This window comes from Tamandua tetradactyla, chromosome 18, assembly GCF_023851605.1.
Source record: "Tamandua tetradactyla isolate mTamTet1 chromosome 18, mTamTet1.pri, whole genome shotgun sequence".
NCBI classification, from domain to species: Eukaryota; Metazoa; Chordata; class Mammalia; order Pilosa; family Myrmecophagidae; genus Tamandua; species Tamandua tetradactyla.
The window spans coordinates 62006462-62029351 of NC_135344.1; the positions used below are offsets into that span (position 1 = coordinate 62006462).

General features: G+C 39.3%; 1 protein-coding gene across 5 annotated transcripts in view; it reads left to right on the forward strand.

Moving 5' to 3' along the window:
* Positions 1-22890, forward strand: part of ABHD3 (abhydrolase domain containing 3, phospholipase) — a 118790-nt gene that overhangs the window by 7842 nt on the left and 88058 nt on the right. For 2 of the 5 annotated variants that reach the window (XM_077135814.1, XM_077135817.1), the window contains exons 2-4: positions 2667-2848; positions 5424-5522; positions 8572-8648. The exons of 1 other annotated variant lie outside the window; for it this stretch is intronic. The gene's annotated coding sequence lies outside the window, so the exon portion shown is untranslated. The remainder of the gene's footprint in view (positions 1-2666; positions 2849-5423; positions 5523-8571; positions 8649-22890) is intronic. 2 more of the 5 variants (XM_077135815.1, XM_077135816.1) reach the window with 2 other exon arrangements.

Sequence of the window (22890 nt, forward strand, 5' to 3'; positions counted from 1 at the left end):
CAGAAAAAGTACAAAATCTCATCAAAGTCAGCTGCAGGCATGGCCTGTCCTAAGGCAAAATTCTCCTCTGGCCCTGTATCTGTAAAACTCAGAACAAGTTATCTGCTGCACACATACAAAGGAGGAACAGTCATAAGATAGATGTTCCCATTTCCACAGGGAGAAATTGGAAGGAACATAGGGGTCACCAGACCTAAACAGTTTTGAAAACCTGCAGGGAAAACTCCATTAGATTTCAAAGTCTGAGAGTAATTTATCCTCAGGGCTTTTGTAGTCTCACCTTTCCAAGGGCCTATGCAGCTGCCTGGCTCTCTCCAAATGCTGGGGTGAGAACTGAAATCTTGAAGGACGTTGAGGAGACCACCTTTTTCTCAGCTCCACCCTCTCCAAGCATCAGGGCAACACTGGGGCACATGCTTAACCCTCTGAGAACAATGTGGTGGCAGCAAGGCTCTCCCCAGTCCCCAAGGAAAGTGCTCTACCATCTCTGAGGCCTAGTGTACTGCAACTCCTGCCCTCTGCCTTTGGGGCAAACTCACCCTCTCCACATACATGAGTGAGTCTTCTGTCCTGGCTTGAGGTTTCTTGACTTCAGACTTGGCTTCCTAGGTTCTGCCCTTGAAGTTATTTTTCCTTGAATTCATCCCTTGTCTGTCCCTTTTAGTCCAGACTTAGAAGTGGTTCCATTTATACAGATTCCACAGCACTCTTTCTGGTTTTCTATGTAGTATGCAGGGATCATAACCATCAGACAATAGGACTTTCCATAAGTCCTCCTGGATAACTCCACCTCCAATCCTTTCTTGTCCTGTAATGGCTGACTGCTTCTATGTTTGGTTAAATCCTCACATGGGGCACTATTCTCTGGGGTTTCCCTTTCTGGAAGCCCAAAGGTTTTAGACCATCAATTTCTGGTTTCTTTGTACCCAGGAGTTCAGTTCTCAGCTTATCTCTTTCCTATCACATCTTACTATAAGCTGCAAGGAACAGCCAGACTGCATTTTCCACATTTAGGTTGGAAATTTCTTCTGATAAGTATCCAAGTTCATTACTCTCACATTCTGCCTTCCATATACAGAGACAGCCTTTCTTCCTGTTTGCAATGGCGCATTCATCATTTCTGTCTGAAGTCTTATCAGAGGTATCCTTAGAGTCCACATTTCTATCAACAATATCTCCAAGGAAATTCAAGCTTTCTCTATCAAAATCCTCACCACTCTTCCAGAATCTTCCCCATATCCATTCCAACATGTTTGGTATTTGCAAACCACAGCAGCACCCCACTTCCCTGGTACCAAAGTCTGTTTTGCTTTATTAAGCTGTAGGAATGCAATGTACCAGAAATGCAATGGCTTTTATAAAGGGAATTTAATAAGTTTACAGTTCTAAGCCCATAAAATGTCCAAACTAAGGCATCCAGATAACAATACCTTAATTCAGGAAAGGCTGGTGGGTCTGAAACACACTGTCAACCAGGAAGACACATGGCTGGCATCTGCTGGTCCTTGTTCCTGGTTCCATGGCTTCCAGCTTCTGATACCAGTGATTTCCTCTCTAAGCATCTGTGGGCCTTCACTTAGCTGCTCTGGGACAAAATTCTGGGTTTCATCTCTTAGTTTAGTATCTGCTAGGGCTGGAGATTTCTTCTCTTCAGTTTCTGGTTATTTCTATGAGTCCTTGCCTATCACCTGAGCTATTTCTGTCTTGATCTCCAAATATCTACATTGGTTCTATTCTCCAAACATCAGAATTTGTGTCAGCTCTGAGCTCTCTCTAAAATGTTTCCTCTTCTAAAGGACTCTGGTAAACTAATCAAGACTCACTTGTATTGGATGGAGTCACATCTCCATCTAATCAACAGGTCACACCAACAATTGGGTTTATCACGTCTCCCTGGAGATAATCTAATCAAAAGTTTCCGATACATGGTGTTAAATTAGGATTAAAAGAAACAGCTGCCCCCACAAGATTTAATCAGGGTTAAAACATGGTTGTTCTGGGGTACATAATCCTTTTAAACTGGCATACTCATTAAATCAGCTGGAGGTCTTAACAGCAAGAACTGAGATTACAAAGGTTAGAAGAGTCTCTGCCTTGAGACTTCAATATTACCCTTACTGGAATTTCCAGTGTGCAGCCTACCTTAGGAAATTCAGATTTGCTGCTGCTCACAGTCACATAAGCCAACTCCTTATAATAAATCTCTTAATGTGATGTGTATATATTTATATATAATACCTATATCCTGCTATTTCCATTTCTCTGGAGAACACTGACTGATATAGTTTTTTGTACTGGGAAGTGGGGTGCTACTATAACACATAGTTTAAAATGTCGAAATAGCTTTGGATTGGACAATGGGTACAGGTTGCAAAAATTTTGAGGTACTTGATAGTAAAAGCCTGCATTGACTTGAAGAGACTGTGGATAGACATATGGGCATTAGATGTGCTTCTGGTGAGGCCTTAGTAGGAAATGATGAATGAGTTATTGGAAACTGGAGGAAAGGTGGTCCTTGTTATAAAGTAGCAGAGAAATTGGATAAATTGTGTCCTAGTGATCAATGGGAAGGCAAAACTTGTAAGCAATGAACATGGATATTTAACTGAAGAGGTTTCCCAAAAAAGTATGGAAGGTGTAGCCTGATTTCTCCTTGTTGTTTATAGTAAAATGGAGGTGAGACAAAGCGAGAGAGAGAGACAGCCATGTGGGGGTGGATGTAAAGACTGAGTTATACCATAAAGTCAAGGAATATCATGGATTGCCAGCTACCACCAGAACCCTACAGACTTCACAGGAAGCATGGCCCTGACAACACCTGGATTTTGGACTTCTAGCCTTCAGAACTGTAAGATTTTTCATACCAACTTGTCTGTGTTATTTTGTTACAAAAGCCCTGAACAACTAAGACAGAAATCAAAAAATATTTTCCACAGTGACTTAATAGCATAATAGTGAGAAAAGCCACATATACCCCTTGATTTCTGAAACTATTTATTCTGACTATGGGAGCACCATATATTGGTCACCATATATTGGTTCAAATCATATAACTCATCCTATAGGATAACATTGAAGCTTACTGAGAAGTACCATAATTGAGTCTTCAAGAGGTTGTTATACCATTCTGTAAGGCCAAATATATAGGTGATAAGCTACATGGTCAAATGAGTGAATTTTGAAGCTAATTGCATACTCCTTTGCTATTTAAAAAATGGAGTTCCTTGGTCATATTGGTATGGTATGGGTACCATAATGGTGATTAAGACATTCAGTAAGTCCACAGGTGGTGATGTTGGCAGAAGCACTGAGGGAAAGAAAGTAAAATCTATACCCAAAGTAAGCGTCTATTCCAGTGAAGACAAATGCTGTCCACTTCATAGTGGAGGAATTCAGTGTGTCATCTTGCTATCGAGGGTTGGCTATTTGTCCGTGAAGACTCATTGTTGGCCTCTGCTAATGGTAAATTGGGAACTCAGTGGTCCAGTGGTCAGGTCATCTTTTGATAAGGGGAACTCCTTGTCTTGACACCATGAATAACCTCCATCCCTACCATGGAAGCTATGAGCCCAAGCCCACTGAGCAAGCACCGGAAGGCTGGGAAAGGAGCTCACTGACATTCAGAGAATAAGGCATCTTCTCCATGCAATCAAAAGCCCCCTCTACAATGAGTACTTTTGGTAAGGATTCACACAGGACGTGACTATCTTCACATTCTCTGCCCATTCCAAGAGGCCTACCTCCATTGTCTTCTTCATTTTGTCATCAATCCTACAATTTTTTTCTTCTTGTAAAAGTCCAGCCAAATTTTATCCATTGCCTATGACTAAATGTAGATCCATATCTCTTTCCACCATTCTCTCCAAGCAAAATAAATGACCAGATGTACAACTCCTAATTCTTCCCACCGTTGTTTCTCAGGGTCATTCCTAGGAGGAACTATAATACTATATGAGTTCACTTCCAACTCATGCCAGTATATCATGCGAACCATCTAAAAATAAAGGAACATGAATGGTCACCTTCATACCAATGTTTATAGAGGCATTTATTCACGATTGCAGAGATGGAAAAAGCCCAAATGCAACAATGGGGATGAACCCAATTATACCCAATGAGGGTGTTATGTTGAGTAAAATTAGCCAGAAACAAAAGGATGAATACTGTATAGTCTCACTAATATGAACTAACATTAATGAGCAAACTTAAGAACCGAGGTTATCAAGAGATAGAAAGAGGGTAGAGATTGGGCATTTGATGTTGAAGGAGTACAGATTGTTCAACAAGATTTATTGTGAAGATCCAGCAATGGATAGCACAATAATATCTGATAGTAGCACAATATTGTAAGTACACAGACCGAAACTGAGTGTGAATATGGTTGAAAGAGGAAGGCTAGGGGCACTGTATGACACCAGAAAGAAAGTTAGAAGAGAAAGAAATCTAGAGTGGACTATGATGGTGATTAAATGTACAAATAAAAGAATGGTTTTACAAGGGAGGAAAAAAATGAATGTCTACATTGCAAGGTGTTGAAAATGAGATGGTATATGGAAAAATACAAGCTAGTGCAAACTAGGATCTATAGTTAACAGTAACACTATAATATGCATCCATTAAATGTAACAAAGGCAATATACTAAAGGTAAATGTGAGTATGAGAGTGATATAAGGGAGGAGAATGGGATTCTTCTTGTTGTTGTTTCTACTTTTTTTATTTGTATTTTTTATTCTTCATTTCTTTTTCCTCTTCTTTTTCCTTTATAGAAGAAATGGAAATGCCCTGATATAGAATGTGGTGGTGAATACATAACAATGTGATTAAAATGGGAACCACTGTTTGTTTACTTAGGGATGGATTTATGGGACATGAATAAAACTGTTTAAAAAATAAACAGAAAACTACAAGTGCTGGGGAAAAAATGGAGAGAGAGATGTACCTATTCACTGTTGGTAGGGAAGTAGAATGATGCAGCCTTTCTGGAGAGCAGTGTGGTGTCTCCATAGGAGGCTAAGTATAGGGTTGCCATTTGATCCTGCAACCCTGTTATTGGGTATATAATTGGAAGAATTAAAGCAGAGACATGAATGGGCATTTAGTTTTTAGTGTATTATATTAGCTAGAAGGAAATACCTCAAACATTAGAACTATTATCTAGTAGCCGTGATTCTTGAAGATGATTGTATAGCTTTTATGGTAAGACCGTGTGATTGTGAAAAGCTTGTGACTGACACTCCCTTAATCTAGTGTAAGGACAGATGAGTAAGAAAAAATTGACATAAATAACTCCTAGTGCCAAAATGTACAGACTTCTCTTAATCTCTGTCACTTCTGTATCTCTAAGTTCTACTACACTCATAGCATTTCACTGGAATATTCTAGTACAACTCAAAATTTTACTTTTCTATTCCCAAATTTCTAGGTTCCTGGCAGCATATGACCTGGGCCAGTAGTCACATGCCCAGCTTGATTGCCAGGCCAGCAGGAGCCATTCAGCCTCTAGGGAACCTTCCCTCAGCAGGTAATATGTGGTAGGGACTGTCCATTCTTCCTTTCCCCTTCTAGGAAAGCCTACATTTTCCAAAGAAATTGTCCATCCTTTAGGGCTGTATAAAACACTTTCAGGCTGGAATTGCATGACTTTTTAAAGACTTCCTCATGCATAACAAGCCTGGCTTTCCATCTGAAATGTCCATTTTAGAGCAAGCATTTCTTCCCGCTCTACCCCACCTCATCCTTGCCAAGACTATGAAGGTGAACTTCACTTAGCTTACAGTTTACTGCTGAGGAAATATTCCAAGAACCACCTTGGCTCATGCCAGATTGATTGCCCCTCCCTTACACCACGAGGCCAGCAGTTTGGCATCACAATCAGAGTGCACTCGGGGCTCATTTGTAAGGTGGTCATTTAGTCCAACTTGTTGCCAGCTACTCCACGTTAGTTAAAAAAATCCTGGACATTATCTCCCCAAATATCACCCAGATGGGACAATCCACCTATGAGCTGACCCACACACATGTGAAGGCCATACTTAGTGTTTCTGCCTATTTTTCATGGACGTCCATGACAAGAAATGAATGTTTGCTGAAGATCTTGTGGAAATGGGAAAGAGGATTGTGCCAGTTTGAAAGGATTTGTGTACCCTCGAAAAGCCATGTTTTAATCCTAATCAATTGGGTGGGAGCAACGGTTTCTTCTAATCCCTATTCAGTACTATAGGTTGGAAACTTGATTGGGTTATTGCCACAGAGATGTGACTTAATCAGTCGTGGATATTAAACTTGATTATATGGAAACATGTCTCCACCTATTCTCTGTGGGTCTTGATTAGTTTACTGGGATCTTATAAAACAAGAGATTCTGAGGAGCAGAGAATGATGACAGAATGACAAGAGTCATGAGGAGAACCTGCGCAGCCAGAGACCTTTGGAGATGAAGAAGGAAAACGCCTCCCAGGGAGCTTCATGAAACAAGCAGCCCAAAGAGAAAGCTAGCAGACTTCACCATGTGACCTTCCAGCCAAGAGAGAAAAACCCTGAATGTCATCTGCCTTCCTGAACTAAGGTAGCTTTCCCTGGATGCCTTGATTTAGACATTTTTATAGACATGCTTTAATTGGGACGTTTTCTCAGCCTTAGAACTTGTAAACTAGCAACTTACTAAGTTCTCCTTTTTGAAAGCCATTCTGTTTCTGATATATCGCCTTCCATCAGCTAGCAAACTAGCACAAGAATGCACACCACTCAAATTATTTTAACATGACATTAAAATGGCACTATTTCTGTGTCATTTCAACTAAGACTCCAGGGCAAAGGAGTGCCACTTCCACATTCCAGAGTCAGATACAAGATTACCATAGCAAGACTTGCAAAGAAGGTAGGCAAGAATATGTTTTGTGACCCTAGGCTGACTTGCAACTAAGAGGTTGGGAAATCAAAAGAAAAAGAGATTAGAGGGAGGATTTCTTTGGAGAAAGCTTTGCTGTGAGCCATGCCACACTCCTATGAGAAAGGATTGTGAGAGATAACTTAGAAAGCGTGGAGATTTAGATTTATGGCCCCCACAATTTAGGGGACCTAGTAGATGGAGCTCTGACTCATGCCAGAGATATGTCAAAAGCAGTAAACTGGCTGAAGCAGCCTATGGCAGCAAAGGAGCACTGGGCTTAGGAAGTGCCTTACTTTCACTGAGAGCAAACATATGGTGCATTCTTTCCACGAAACAAATAGCAACCAGGAGAGACAGACAGAGAGACCAAGATGGAAGTTGACTGGTATGGCATGGTCTTAGAATCTTCCCAAGACATCTGCTTTGAGGAGCAAGGAGATGTTAGTAGAAATATCCTGGAAGTAGTCAGAAAACAAATGGGAAATCTTAAGCAGCCAGACAAGAATATGCATTTCCCTGTATCACACGCAATATGGTAGGAGGTGCTGTCTCTGAAAAATTCAAGAAAGTGCCCATGAGAAGGTCAGTCAAAATAATTCAATGGTAGGTCACAGCCAGGCAAGACCCTTGTTGCTCTGTATCTCTCCTCTCTCCCTCACTTCAAACCAGGAGGAGCCAAAGAAAGTCAAGTGAGTGTTGCAGAAGAAATAGAAACATTAAGTGGGAAAATCAAGAATCATAAGCCATCTTTTCCACAACACAGTTCAGCTCACAGTGAGTCTTAAGGGAAAGAAGAAATTTTAAGTTAAAATCAAATTTGAAATTTAAAATATTTTTACACTAAACTACAAATCAAGAATGTATTTTGTGATGAAAGGCGGCTCAAATGAATTTTACAATACATCAGTTATATCTCAGTTTTTAAAAAGGTGACCAGAAGACATTATTTGAGAGAAGCCAGAAAAGTATGCTCAGAATTTCATCTAGGGCCAGAAAACAACTGTCCATATTGATGGTGCATTTGAACAGGCAAAAGGTGGAAAAGCATGAAGTTTTCATCGTTTTGCTACATGAGTTCCACTTATAAACACACAGTCATATTAGTAAAATTCATCATTAAACATCTCAGTCCTCTCCCAATTTTTCTCCCATGCCAGCTGCCTTGTCTCCCTTTTACAGGATCTAAGAGTCCCCACCCTCCTTAGCAGTTCACTTCTACAAGGATGATGGAGCGCTGCTTACCTGTGTATATTTGTTGCCTTGGTAACAGGAGGATATTCTCTTGGGGGATGTAGGGGTTGGGTGAACAGATCTCATGTGATAAATCTAACTCATTTTTCCTCCCTTACTAAACCTTTCTACTGATTTCTCTACATGATTTTAAAAATATTAGCATTTCAATTTCATTTCTTATAAGCCAGTCAAATATTAGAACCACTCATAGCTGCTTAACCTAGCAGAGTGAATCCAGATTTCCTAGTGGGTGCACCCATCTTTACAAATCTGGCCTCAGATAAAATGTCTTTCTTCTTCTCTTGTCTAATACCTTTAGAATCCACTCTCACACATATTCACTAAGTTTCTGAAAATATAAATTGGTAAAATAATACAAATATTTTGGTTTGTGTGCTGGGTCAGCCTTTGTACTGGACTCTGTGCTTCAATGTGACTCTGGTTATAGGTCTGGACACAGAGAAAGAAGATGGGGAGAAAGAGGGAAGGAGAAAACTGTCATGCCATTTAAGAACAGTACTTCAGGTGAGATCTTTACTGAGCCACTAAGCAAGGCAGGAGTGGCCTCAGTGGACAGTAGAGGAGGAGCTTCTCTCCCTAAAAAGGAAAGTTTAAGGAGTCTGAGGTTTAAGGTCCTCATATTTATCTGAATTGACATCTCCATTCTAATTTCCAGGATTGTACACTTTCCTAGTTAATGCCTAAACATTTCGTAAGAGATTTAATGAAGCTGTGATTTCAATGTATAATTCCTAGTTAATGCCTAAACATTTACGTAAGAGATTTAATGAAGCTGTGATTTCAATGTATTTGATTTTAATCTATGTTAGTCTTGCAGTTCCAAGAGAGAAGAGATACTTTTTTAGGGTAGAAATTTTCAAACTTTCCCATTTCAGTGCCCTTTATACTCTTCAGAACTATGGAGAACAACAATGAGCCTTTGTTTACCAATCAAGAGCTGGAATTGGCATGCAGCTCTGTGTGTCCCCAGTCTCTATGTGCTCCTTTTTCTTGGGAAGCAGACTTTCTCCATTATTTTTTTGCTGTCCAATCAAAAAGCCTCTGTTTTGTTTTATTTTTCCTGTCAGCCCAAACACCTGGTTCCTCTAGTGCTTACTCCAGGTTTATCTGTGCTCAGGGCCTGTTTTCAGCAGTCAGAATTTTAAATGAATGCCGCAGTTGGTGCTTGGTTGAGCTAACTTCTTTTTTCTAGTAAAGTGTGTTTCTTTTCCCCTTGGGGAACCAGCCTGCCATACCTGTAAGAGGAAAGCCTCACTCTGTGGCTTGGGAGGCTTACAGTTCTTTGTAGGATCTCAGCTGTTCCACCCTCTCCAGACTGGTGTACAATGTGTGTCCAGTCACTGAAGTCACCCCAAAAGTTGTTCCATATGCTTCCCTGCTATTTACTAGCTGCTCTGGAGGACAAACTAAATTCCATGCCTCATTATGCCACCATCTTGCCTGCAAAGAGCCTTTGTTTAGTTAGGTGAATTTATCTACTAACACTTAACTGTGTTAAATTTGAAGTTCAAAGTTATTACTGTAAAAGCAGTTCTTGAATCTACCACCTTATCTTTTAGTTTTCATTTGTCAGATTCATATATTTTTTCCCTCTCTCTCTTTTTATCCTTTAAATTACCCTTACTGGTACTATTCAATTCTTGCCCTCCTCCATACCTCCCTCTCCTATCTTTTTTTTTTTTTTTCCTGTCTGGGGTTCATTGGGCCTCTTTGATTTGCATATTTATGTCTTTCAGAAGAGTTGGTAAGTTTTCTCCGATTATATCTTCAACTAACCTTCCCAGCTCTTTACTCTTCTCTTCTCCTTTTTGGACACCAATGATTCTCATATCTGTGCGCCGTTAGTTAGCCATCATTTCCCTGAGATCCAGTTTCATTTTTTCCATCTTTCTTGTCATCTGTTCTTTTGGGCACTCTAGTTCAATTGTTCTGTCTTCTAAATCACTTATTCTACCTTCTGCTTTTTCTAATCAACTATCATGTGTCTCTGGTTATTTCTAATTTGGTCTAAAGTATCCTTCATCTCTGTGAGGACTGTTATTTTTCTATTTAACCTTTCAAATTGTTCTTTGTGCTCTTCTAGTGTCTTCTTGATTTCCTTTATTTCTTTATAAAGATCATTGGGTAGTTTTTCCGTATTCTGTGTCCCCTCTGGTGTTTTGATTTGGTCATTTAGCTGGACCAATTCTGCCTGAATCTTCACGTGCTTTGTAATTTTCTGTTGTATTCAGGGCATCTGAATATCTTAGTAAGGTTATTTTGAAAGTTGTTTTCCTTCACTCTTCTAAAGTTTTGTATTTACTTGGGTTTGCACTGAAGTTCCTCTTTTGCACTTGGTGTAATTCCCCATCAAACCAAGGCCTGGATCTCATGGAATGGGGTGCAATTCTACTTGAGAGTCTATTAAAAGTTAGGGAGGGGTGCATGAGTAGTTCAGCGGCAAAATGCCTGTCTGCCACATGGGAGACCTGGGCTCAGCTCCCACCCCATGCACCCTAAACAAAACAAAACAAAACATAACCAAAAGAAAAAAAAAAATCCCTCAGCAATAGTAGTCCCCAAAGACAAAAGGAGACGCCCCAAAGTATACTGGGAAGGAACTCAGCTTTTCACAGTGGATGGCTAGGCAATGTCTCTGGGCTCCCCAGGGGTGCAGCTGGCTATGTTGCTGCACAGGAAGATCTCCCCAGCTAGCTGCTATGGTAGGCTGGAGCAAAGGGACAGTCTCCTCTCTTGAATCTGTTCTTTTCCTGCATGCTGCCACCCGCCCCTGGGTCGTGGCCAAATAGACTCACCCTACTCTCCCCATCTCAACTTCCCTACCTCATTCACCCTCTGGACTACAGACCTGGTCATTTTTTCTGTCTGCTCTCTTGTTATTCCATGAAGCAGGGGTAAACCCAGCCTACCCTACTCCAACATCTTCAAAGAAGTCTCACTTTATTCCTTTTTTATGGCTGAATAATATTCCATTGTATGGACATAGCACTTTTTTTAATCCCTCCCTCAGTTGATGTATGTTTCTGTTGTTTGTGCTTTTTGGCTACTGCTGCTATGAATATTTGTGTACAAAATTTTCTGTAAATGTATGTTTTCAGTTTCCTTGGGTATATTGCAGGTCCTTATAATAACACTACATTCAACCTTTTGAAGAACTGCCAGACTTTTTCCCAAAGTGAATGTACCATTTACATTTCCATTAGCAACCTATGAGATTGCCCTCAGCAATGAGGGGTGTCTCCTTATCCAATCTGTTGGAGGTCTTAAAGCCAAAACTGAATATTTAAGAAGTCAGAAAGAATTCCTGCCTCTATTTCAGCCAGCCAGACTCTCCTGGGGACTTCACTTTCACCTTTATTGGAGATTCTAATTTGTTACCTGGTCCATGGAATTTGAACTTGCCAGTCCCCAAGAATGTGTGAGCCATTCCCTACAGTAAATCTCTTTACACACACAAATACACATCCTGTTGGTTCTGTTTATTTGGAGAACTCTGACTAATATTTCCTGTGTCTTCTCATTTCTTTTCTGAACATGCGTCCAGTCCTGGATATACACATTGCACCCTACCTCCTTCATTGTTTTAGTTTGCTAAAACTGATGAAATGCAATGTACTAGAAATGGGTTGGCTTTTACAATGTGGACTTACTCGCTTACAAGTTTATAGTTCTGAGGCTATGAAATTGTCCAAATCAAGGCCTCAACAGGACAATGCCTTCTCCCTACAGACCGAATACTAGCGATCCTCAACTCCTCTGTCACATGGCCAGGCACATAGTACCATTTTTGGTTTCTCCCTTCTCTTCTGGGTTTCATTGCTTCCAGCTTCTGCCTTCAATGGCTTTCTCTCTGAACTTCTGTATGTTCTTGCTTCTGAACTTCTGTATGTCCTCAGTTTCTCTGGCTTTTCTCTCTAAGCTTCTCTAGGGCTTTTTTCTGTATCTTCTCTCTGTCTTTTATCCATTTATAAAGAACTCCACCAAAGAATTGAAACCCACACTGAATAAAATTGGTCACATCTCATGTAAGACCCTACTCACCAAAAGATCCTACTTCCAATGGGTCTACACCCACAAGAATGGATTACTTTTAGAAACTTGCTTTTCTTGGGTACACAAGTTCAAACTACTATACCCATTATATATGAAAGTCTTTCAAAGCCCTTATTCCTCCTTAGTTTCCTCTTTCCAAGGCTTTTCAGTCTGTCTTCTGCATGTCCCTTCACCATCCCTTAAACCACGTGGCTAATGGTAGTAATATGTTTTTAAATAATTTTGACAGAAGCCATCCAGGAGACATCCAGGATGTTCCTGTGCTGAGCATTAAAGACTTGAAACAAATGCCAGCCTCTGTCCCAGTTTTTCTGGGGTCCAAAGATTCCAGAATTCCAAAGAGTTAATTATGACAGTTTTTGCTAGTTTAATGGTGGCTTCATTTGAGGAACTTCTTCTTGGAGCACCCTACTCTACCATTTTGTATGACTTTGTTAAAAATGTAGAATATTTTTCAGCAATAAAATGCAATGGGAAAGAGTAAAATGAGACAAAGTGTCAATGGCTGAGAGATTCCAAACAGAGTCGAGAGGTTATCCTGGAGGTTATTCTTACACATTAAGTAGATATCACCTTGTTGTTCAAGATGTAGTGGAGAGGCTGGAGAGAATTGCCTGAAAATGTAGTGCTGTGTTCCAGTAGCCATGTTTCTTGATGATGACTGAACAGTGATATAGCTTTCACAATGAGACTCTGTGAATGTGAAAACCTTATGTCTGATGCTCCTTTTAGCTACTATATCAACAGAAAAGTAGAACATATGGAATAAAAATAAATAATAGGGGGAACAAATGTTAAAATAAATTCAGTTTGAAATAGTGGTAAATGAAAGCGAGGGGTAAGGGGTATGGTACGTATAGTTTTTTTTCTCTATTATCATTTTATTTCTTTTTCTGTTGTCTTTTTATTTTTTCTAAATCGATGCAAATGTACTAAGAAATGATGAATATGCAACTATGTGATGATATTAAGAATTACTGATTGTATGTATAAAATGGAATGATATTTAAATGTTTTGTTTGTTAATCTTTTTTTAATTAATAAAAAAAAGTTTTAAAAAAATGCAATGGGATATTATTTGGCAACCTAAAGGAATGAAGGTCTGGTATATACTACAACATGGATGAACCTTGAAAACATTATGTTACATGAAAGAGGCCAGACAAAAAAGATAATGTTTTAAGCTTCCATTTTATATTAAATGTCCAGAATGACACATCTATAAAGACAGAAGGTATATTGGTGGTTGCCTACAGCTGGGGGTCAATTAGGTGTGACTGTTAATGTTTAAAGCATTTTTTGGGGGGGGTCATGAATTGTTCTAAAATTGTGATGCTTGCACAATTCTGTGAATATATTAAAAATCACTGAATTGTATGCTTTAAATGAGGATTGTGTGCTGTGCAAATTATAGCTCAATAACGCTGTTAAAAGTTTGCTGCAACTGTTAAAGAAGCTGAGAAAGATATCAGACTTGAATTAGAGATATGAATGAAGTGGATCTGGTTAAGACTATGGTTACTCAGAATATAGGGTAAAAGATGATATTGTCTGTGTTTAAAACTCCAGCTTCTACGTGAGATGAAAGGAAGAGATGTTTATTTTGTCCAAAATTAATTTTCTGTAGTACATTATCTAATTTAACCTGTCTGGTTAGTGTATTGAAACAATCTAATTATATGGAACATAGAATAGGAGATGAGATTTTGTTACTCTGAATAGGTTAATGTAATACCCTGATACATTGAGGGACTGGAGGAAAATGTGGAGCTATTAAACTTCTCCACCTGAGGAATTCCTGATATTCTCTCAAGCATCAGGGACTCCCAATTTAATAAGCCAACCCTTGATCTTAAGGATTACCCTCGTGAAACTTTATTTCTGCAAAGGAGAAGCTAAGCCCACTTACAATTATGCCTAGGAGTCACCTCTAAAGAATCTCTCTCTCTCTTTTATTTTTCTTTACATGGGCAGGCACCGGGAACTGAAACTGGGTCTCTGACATGGCAGGCGAGAACTCTGCCACTGAGCCACTATTACCTGCCCTAGAGAATCTCTTCTGATGCTCAGATGTGGCCTCTCTCTCTAAGCCAACTCTGCAAATAAAATCACTGCCATTCCCCTGCTTGGTACATAACTTCCAGGGTTGTAAGTCTCCCTAGTATCGTGGAATTGAGAATGCCTTCTTGACAAAAAGAGGAATAAGAAATGAAACAGTAAAGTTTCAGTGGCTGAGAGATTGCAAATAGAATCAGGAGGTTATTCTGGAGGTTACTCTTATACAAGCTTCAACCAGATATTGCAAATTGCCACAGTATGCCAAGCACCAAACAACCGTATTCCTGAAAACCCTTAAGAATACCTTGAACTCTATCTAAGATCCTATAAATGTTTAACTTAGTCACTTTATTCTTTTAGAAGCTTAAGGCCTCCAGATTTTTCATATGCTAGATAAGCCCAGAAACCCAGAGGTACCAGTCTCTCCAAGAACATCAACCAGTTGCATTCCTCTACCCCATAAGGTTGACACCCCTTTCCAGCATGAAGAAGCTAAAATGTTCATTGCCCAGATATCACTGAAGATTGAGAGAATGATCCAATGAGAGGGAGGAAGTGTAACTGAGAAATTTAGATTTAACAAATGATTATGACTACTGACTCATTATATATATATTTTTTTTTCTTTTTAGTTTCTAGTGTATTACAATATCCAGAAGGAAATAATTGAAATTGTTGAACTGTAATCCAGTAGCCTTGGTCTTTGAGAATGATTATTTCACTATATAGCTTTTATCATGTGTTCTGATTTTCTAGATGCCAGAACACAATATACTAGAAACAGAGCAGTTTTTAAAAAGAGGAATTTATTAAGCTGTAAGTTTACAAATTTAAAGTAGTGAAAATGTCCAAATTAAAGCAAGTCTATAGAAATGTCCAAATTAAGGCACCAGCAAGAGGTTACCTTCACTCAAGAAAGGACAATGAAGTTCAGGGTTTCTTTCTCAATTGGAAAAGTACATGGTGAACATGGTGGTGTCTGCTGGCTTTCTCTCCTGGCTTCTTATTTCATGAAGCTCCTCCCTGCTTTTTGTTTCATGGAGCTCCCCTGGGGGCATTTTTCTTCTTAATCTCCAAAAGTCTCTGACTGCACGAGCTCTGTGGTTCTCGTGATTCTTAAAAAAGGATCTCTTCAAAATGCTTCCTCTTTTAAAGGATTCCAGTAAATAATCAAGACCTTCCTGGAATGGGTGGAGCCACATCTCCATGGAGATGATCTAATCAAAGATGCCAACCCACATTATTGAATAAGGATCAATGGAACGGTTGCTCTCATAAAATTGGATTAAAGCATGGCTTTTCTAGGGTGCATAAATCCTTTCAAACCAGCACATTCCACCCTCTGGACCCTAAAAAGGACATGTTTTTCCCATATAAAAAATACATTCACTCTATTACAATATCAGAAATCCTTATTTCAGTAACGATACAAATGCAATACAAAGTCAGAAACAGTACAAAATTTCAAAGTCAGCTATAGGCATGGTCTGTTCTAAAACAAAATTCTTCTCTGGCTCTGGACCTGTAAAACTCAGAACAAGTTATTTACTACCAACATACGAAGGAGAGACAGTCATAGGAAACATGTTCCCATTTCCATAGGGAGAAATTGGAAGGAACACAGAGGTCATTGAACATAAGCAATTTCGAAATCTGGAGGACAAACTTGATTAGATTTCAAAGTCTGAGTCATGCTCACAGCTCTTCCAGAATCTTCCCTTTATCCATTAAAAAAGCCATTCCAATATGTTTGGTATTTACAAACTGGAGCAGCAGCACCCCACTTCTCCAGTACCAAAATCTTTTCTAGTTTACTAGCTGACAGAATGTGATACACCAGAAACAGAACAGCCTTTTAAAAAGGGGAATTTAAGTTGCAAGTTTACAGTTCTAAAGCAGTGAAAATGCCCAAATTAAAGCAAGTCTATAGAAATGTCCAAATTAAGGCACCAACAAGAGGTTACCTTCACTCAAGAAAGGCTAATGAGGTTCAGGGTTTCTCTCTCAACTGGAAAGGCGCATAGTGAAAATGGCAGCATCTGCTGGCTTTCTCTCCTAGCTTCTTGTTTCATGAAGCTCCCACAGGGGTGTGTTCCTTCTTCAGCTCCAAAGGCCTCTGGCTGTACAGGCTCTGTCATTCTCATGGTTCTCAAAAAAGGACTCTGTCAGGGGTGCGAGGGTAATTTATTGGTAGAATTCTCACCTGCCATGCAGGAGACCCAGGTTCGATTCCTGGCCCATGCACTTCCAAAACCAACAAACAAGCAAACCAACAAATGAAAAACCAAACCAACAAAAATTCAATGAATGGTGCTACAATAAGGGGATATTCACATGAAAAACTAGTGAAATGTGACCCTTTGCCATACAGAATACAAAGCAAAAAAGAAGGGTCTCTCTCCAAATATGCCCTCTCTTTTAAAGGATTCCAGTAAATTAATCAAGATCCACCTTGAATGGGTGGAGTCACATCTCCATCTAATCAAGTTAATGCCCACAACTGGGCATGTCACATCTCCATGGAGATAATCTAATCAAAAGATTCCAACATGCATTATTGAATAGGGATAAAAGAAATGGTTGCTCCCACAAGATTGCATTAGGTCATTCCCATGGAGATGTCTGTCTACCCATTCAAGGTGAGTCAGTTACTGGAGTTCTTTAAGAGGAAACCATTTTGGAAAAAGCTTTAGAGCTCACACAGCCAGAGACCTTTGGACATAAAAAAAAAGAAAATGCCCTGGGGGAAGCTGTTTGAAACAAGAGGCCAAAGACCTCAGCAGATGCCAGCCACATGCCTTCCTAGGTGACAGATGTTAAAGTCCCATCAGCCTTTCCTGAATTAAGGTGTCTTTCCCTGGATGCCTTAGTTTGGACATTTTTATAGCCTTAGAATGGTAAATTTGCAACTTAATAAATTCCCTTTATAAAAGCCAACCCATTTCTGGGTGGGCCATGGTGGCTCAGCAGGCAGATTTCTCACCTGCCATGCTGGAGACCCATGTTCGATTATAGTGCCTGCCCATGTAAAAAAAAAAAATTAATCTTTAAAAACCAACCCACTTCTGGTATATTGCATTCCAGCAGCATTTAACCAACTAAAACACACCTTATTACTAATACCTTGTAATAGTGATGTAGGTTTGTTCTAGTTCACATAGGAACTTTCTTATATTTGTACAAATAATCACCTTCTTTGTCCACTCTAGTTTTCGCTAAGTTAAACAGCCCAGGTTTTTATCCCCTAGCTTTCCTTCTGGTGACATACGTAGTCTTCCTTTTTCAACTACACTCACACTCAGCTTTGTCAATTACACTTGGAATATTGTGCTACCATCAAACACACATCACATCCATTTCTGAACCTTTACAGTCAACCTTATTGGATATTCTGGACTCCTTAAGCATTGATTGTGCAATCTCTGCCCTCTTTCTATCTCCTGATAACCCATGCTCACAACTTTAACTCTCAGAGTTTGCTCATTATAGTGAGTTCATATTAGTGAGTCCATACTATATTTGTGCTTTCATTTCTGGCTTATTTCACTCCTCATAATGTACTCAAGGTTCATTCACGTCATTGCATTCCTCACAATTTCATACCCTTCTACAGCCACACAATATTCTATCATATGTATATACCACAGTTTACCCTTCTGCTCATCAGCTGATGGACCCGTGGGCCTCTTCCGTCCATTGACAATTGTGAGTAATGTCACCATAAACATTGGCATATGAATGTCTATTCATGTCCATGCTTTCAGCTCTTATGAGTGTTATATACCTAATGTTCTAGTTTGCAAGCTGTCAGAATGAGATATACCAGAAACAGAATGGCTTTTATATAGGAGAATTTATTAAGTTGCAAGTTTACAGTTCTAAGTCTGTGAAAATGTCCAAATTAAGGCAAGGCTATGAAAATGTTCAAATTAAAGCACCAACAAGAGGTTACCTTCATTCAAGAAAGGCTGATGAAGTTTGGGGTTTCTCTCTCAGCTGCAAGGGTACATGGTGAAGTGTGCTAGCATTCTCTCCCAGCTTCTTGTTTCATGAAGCTCCCCTGGGGGCATTTTCCTTCTTCTTCTCCAAAGGTCTCTGGCTGCATGGGCTCTAAAGCATTTTCCAAAAAGGTTCCCTCTTAAAAGGCTTCAGTAAGCAACCCTACCTTGAATGGGTAGAGACACATCTCCATGGAAACCATCTAATCAAAAGTTACCACACACATTGGGTGGGCCACATCTCCATGGAAACAATAAAAAAACTCCCACCCAGCAATACTGAATGAAGATTAAAGACCTTGGCTTTTCTGGGGTACACAACAGATTCAAACCAGCACACCTGGTAATGGGATTGCTGGATTATATGGCAATTCTATACTTAGCTTCCTGTGAAACCACCACACTGCCTTCCAGACAGGCTGCATAATTTTACTTCCTTGCCAACAGTGAATAGGTATACTTATTTCTCCACATCTTCTCCAGCACTTGTAGTTTTAAGTTTATTTTTTAAACAGTCTTATTCACACACCGTACAATCAATCCTAAGTATACAATCAGTGGTTCCTGGTATAATCACATAGTTATGCATTCATCACCACAATCTATATGAGAACATTCCCATTTCTTCAGAAAAGAACAAAGAAAAAAATCCCATACTCCTCCCTTATCTCCCCCTCTTATTGACATTTAGCTTTGGTATATTGCCTTTGTTACAACTAATGAAAGAGTATTACCATATTACTGTTACCTATAGATCTTAGTTTTTATTAACTGTATTTTTTCCATATACCATCCCATTTTAACACCTTGTAAAATTGACATACATTTGTTCTTGTTCATGTAAAAACTTTTTTTATATTTGTATGATTAACATGCCATCATTGTCCACCTAGGTTTCACTAAGTTAAGCAGTCCCAGTTCTTTATCCTCTAGTTTAACTTTTGGTGGCATACATGATCCTAGCCTTCCTCTTTCAAACATACGCACACTCAGCTCTTCTCCTTATGCATGCAGTATTATACTACCATCACACAGTATTGTGCTATCCATTTCTAAACTTTTACCATCAACCATGTTAAGTATACTGAACTCTTTAAGCATCAAATGCCCAATATCTACCCTCTTTCCATCTTCTGATAACCTGTGCTCTCAACCTTAATTCTCTAATGAGAGAGTTAATGAGTTAATGAGTTTTCTCATTAGAGTTAGTTCATATTAGTGAGACCATACAGTATTTGGCCTTTTGTTTCTGGTTTATTTCACTCAACATAATGTCCTCAACATTCATCTACACTATTGCTTGCATCATAAGTTTATTCCATCTTTCAGCTGCATGGTATTTCATTATCACATATATATACAACAGTTTGTTTAGCCACTCATCAGTTGATTGACATTTGGGCTGTTTCTAATTATTGGCAATTATGAATGATGGTTCTATAAACATTGGTATGCAAATATCTATTCGTACAGCCCAAATGTCCATCAACAGATGAGTGACTAAACAAGCTGTGGTATATACATTCAATGGAATATTATGCAGCTATAAGACAGAATAAAGTCATGAATCATGTAACAACATGGATGGACCTTAAGGACATTATGCTGAGTGAGATTAGCCAGAAATAAAGAAATACTGTATGGTCTTACTGACATGAACTAACATTAATGAATGAACTTGGAAATTTCAATTAAGAACGGAGGTCATCAGGGGAGATATTGGGTAATTGGAGCTGAAAGGATATAGATTGTGCAACAGGACTGTTCTAGTTTGCTAGCTGCCAGAATGCAATATACCAGAAACAGAATGGCTTTTTTAAAAGGGGAACTTAATAAGTTGCTAGTTTACAGTTCTAAGGCTGAGAAAACGTCCCAATTAAAGCAAATCTATAGAATTGTCCAGTGAAAGGCATCCAGGGAAAGATACCTTGGTTCAAGAAGGCCAATAAAGTTCAGGGTTTCTCTCTCAAGTGTAAGGCCACATGGCAAACACAGGGTTTCTCTCATGGCTGGAAGGGCACAAGGCAAATATGGCATCATCTGCTAGCTTTCTCTGCTGGTTTTGTGTTTCATGAAGCTCCCTGGAAGGCATTTTCCTTCTTCATTTCCAAAGGTTGCTGGCTGGTGGACTCTGCTTCTCGTGGCTATGTCATTCTGCTCTGCTCTCTCTTAATCTCTCATTCTCCAAAATGTTTCCTCTTTTATAGGACTTCAGTAAACCAATCAAGACCCACCCAAATGGGTGGAGACATGCCTCCCCTAATCCAGTTTAACAACCACTCTTGATTGGGTTACATCTCCAGGGAGATGATCTAATTACATACAGTATTGAATGGGGATTATTCTGCCTTTATGAAATGGGATTTTGATTAAAACATGGCTTTTCAAGGGTACATACATCCTTTCAAACCAGCACAAGGACTGATTGTAAAACTTCAGAAATGGATAGCACAATACTACCTGATTGTAGCACAGTAATGTAAGTATACGGAATGAAGCTGAATGTGAGAAGGATAGAGGGAGGAGGGCTGGGGGCACAAATGAAACCAGAAGGAAAGATAGACGATAAAGACATAGATGATATAATCTAGCAATGCCTAGAGTCAACAATGATAGTGACTAAATGTACAAATTAAAAAATGTTATTGCATGAGGAAGAACAAAAGAATGCCAACATTGCAGGGTGTTGAAATTAGATGGCCATTAATATTTTAAACTTCAACTTCTGTATGAGACTAAAACAAAAAATGTTTATTTGGTACAAAATTTATATTTGACTAGTGCATTTCCTAATATAACTTAGATGAGCAGGTTAATTGAACACCATAAGTACATGGAACCTTGAATAGGGCATGAGATTTTGTAGATTTGTCCAGTGTGATGGCCTGATAAATCCCAGGGTGATTTGAGCAGTGAATAAAGAAGTATTTGCAATGTCCCCTTGGGGGAATGGTGAGAAAGGGGGAAAATTCACTTCCCCATTTGGAAAATTCTTGATATTCTCACAAGCAGTGGGGATAACCAAAGCAATAGGCCTATCCCTCAATCTTTGGGTTTGTTCATATGAAACTTAACCCCGCAAAAGGATAGACTAAGCCTACTTAAAATTAGGCCTTAGAGTCACCCCCCCCAGAGAACCTCTTTTGTAGCTCAGATGTGGCCTCTCTTTCTCTCAGCCAACACTGCAAGCAGACTCACTGCCCTCCCCCTCTCTATGTGGGACATGACTCCCAGGGGTGTAAACCTCCCTGGCAATGGGGGACAAAAACCCTAGAATGAGCTGGGGCTCAGCATCAAGGTATTGAGAAAACCTTCTCTACCAAAAGGAGGAAGAGAGAAATGAGACAAAATAAAGTCTTAGTGGCTGAGAGATTTCAAACAGAGTCAGGAGGTTATCCTGGAGGTTATTCTTATGCATTATATAGATAACCCTTTTCAGTTTATGGTGTATTGGACTGGCTGGAGGGAAGTACCTGAACTGCTCGAATGTGTTACCATGGCCTTGATTCTTGAAGAAGACAGTATAACTATATAACTTTTACAGTGTGATCATATGATTGTGAAAACCTTGTCCTTGATGCTATTTTTATCCAGGGCATGGGCAGGTGAGTACAAAATTAATGACAAATTAGTAGATAAATAATAGGGTGGGGGGATAAGGGGTAAACAACATCGGGTAGATTGAAATACTAGTTGTCGATGAGAGGAAGGGGTAAGGGGTATGGAATGTATGAGTTTTTTCTTTTTTTCTTTTTATTTCTTTTTCTGGAGTGGTGCAAATGTTCTAAAAATTATCATGGTGATGAATATACAACTATCATGATATTGTTAGCCATTGATTGTATACTGTGAATGGACTGTATGTATGTGAGGATTTCTCAATAAAAAAATCTATATTTTAAAATCTGTCAGATCATATGATAGACATGAATATTATCATTGAGACTATAAATTTTTTTCCAAAACCAACTATAAATAAGTTAAAAGCTGGATTATTTTTAAATTTCTAAGATCATATGCTATTACTCACCAAACAAGTGTCACTTTGGAATTTAAAACATGATTTTTACTAATTAAATTATTAATAATTCTGATCTTATAAAACACATGCAAAAAAACTCATGTCCCTCCAGCTTTGCTCACCACCAGCAGTAGCAGCAGCAAGATGGCTTCTGCTTACCTCAGCCTTTCATATCTCAGGCAAGTCCATCTATCTGGCTGTTCTAGTTTGCTAGCTGCTGGAATGCAATATACCAGAAATGGAATGGCTTTTAAAAAGGGGAATTTAATAAGTTGCTAGTTTACAGTTCTAAGGCCAAGAAAATGTCCCAATTAAAACAAGTCTATAGACATGTCCAATCAAAGGCATCCATCCTGGGAAAGATACCTTGGTTCAAAAAGGCTGATGAAGTTCAGGGTTTCTCTTTTAAGTGAGAAGGCACATGGCGAACACAGTCAGGCCAACACAGCTTCTCTCTCAGCTGGAAGGGCACATGTGAACACAGCGTCATCTGCTAGCTTCCTCTCCTGGCTTCCTATTTCATGAAGCTCCCCGGGAGGCGTTTTCCTTCTTCATCTCCAAAGGTCACTGGCTCGTGGATTTTCTGCTTCGTGGTGCTGCAGCATTCTCTGCTCTC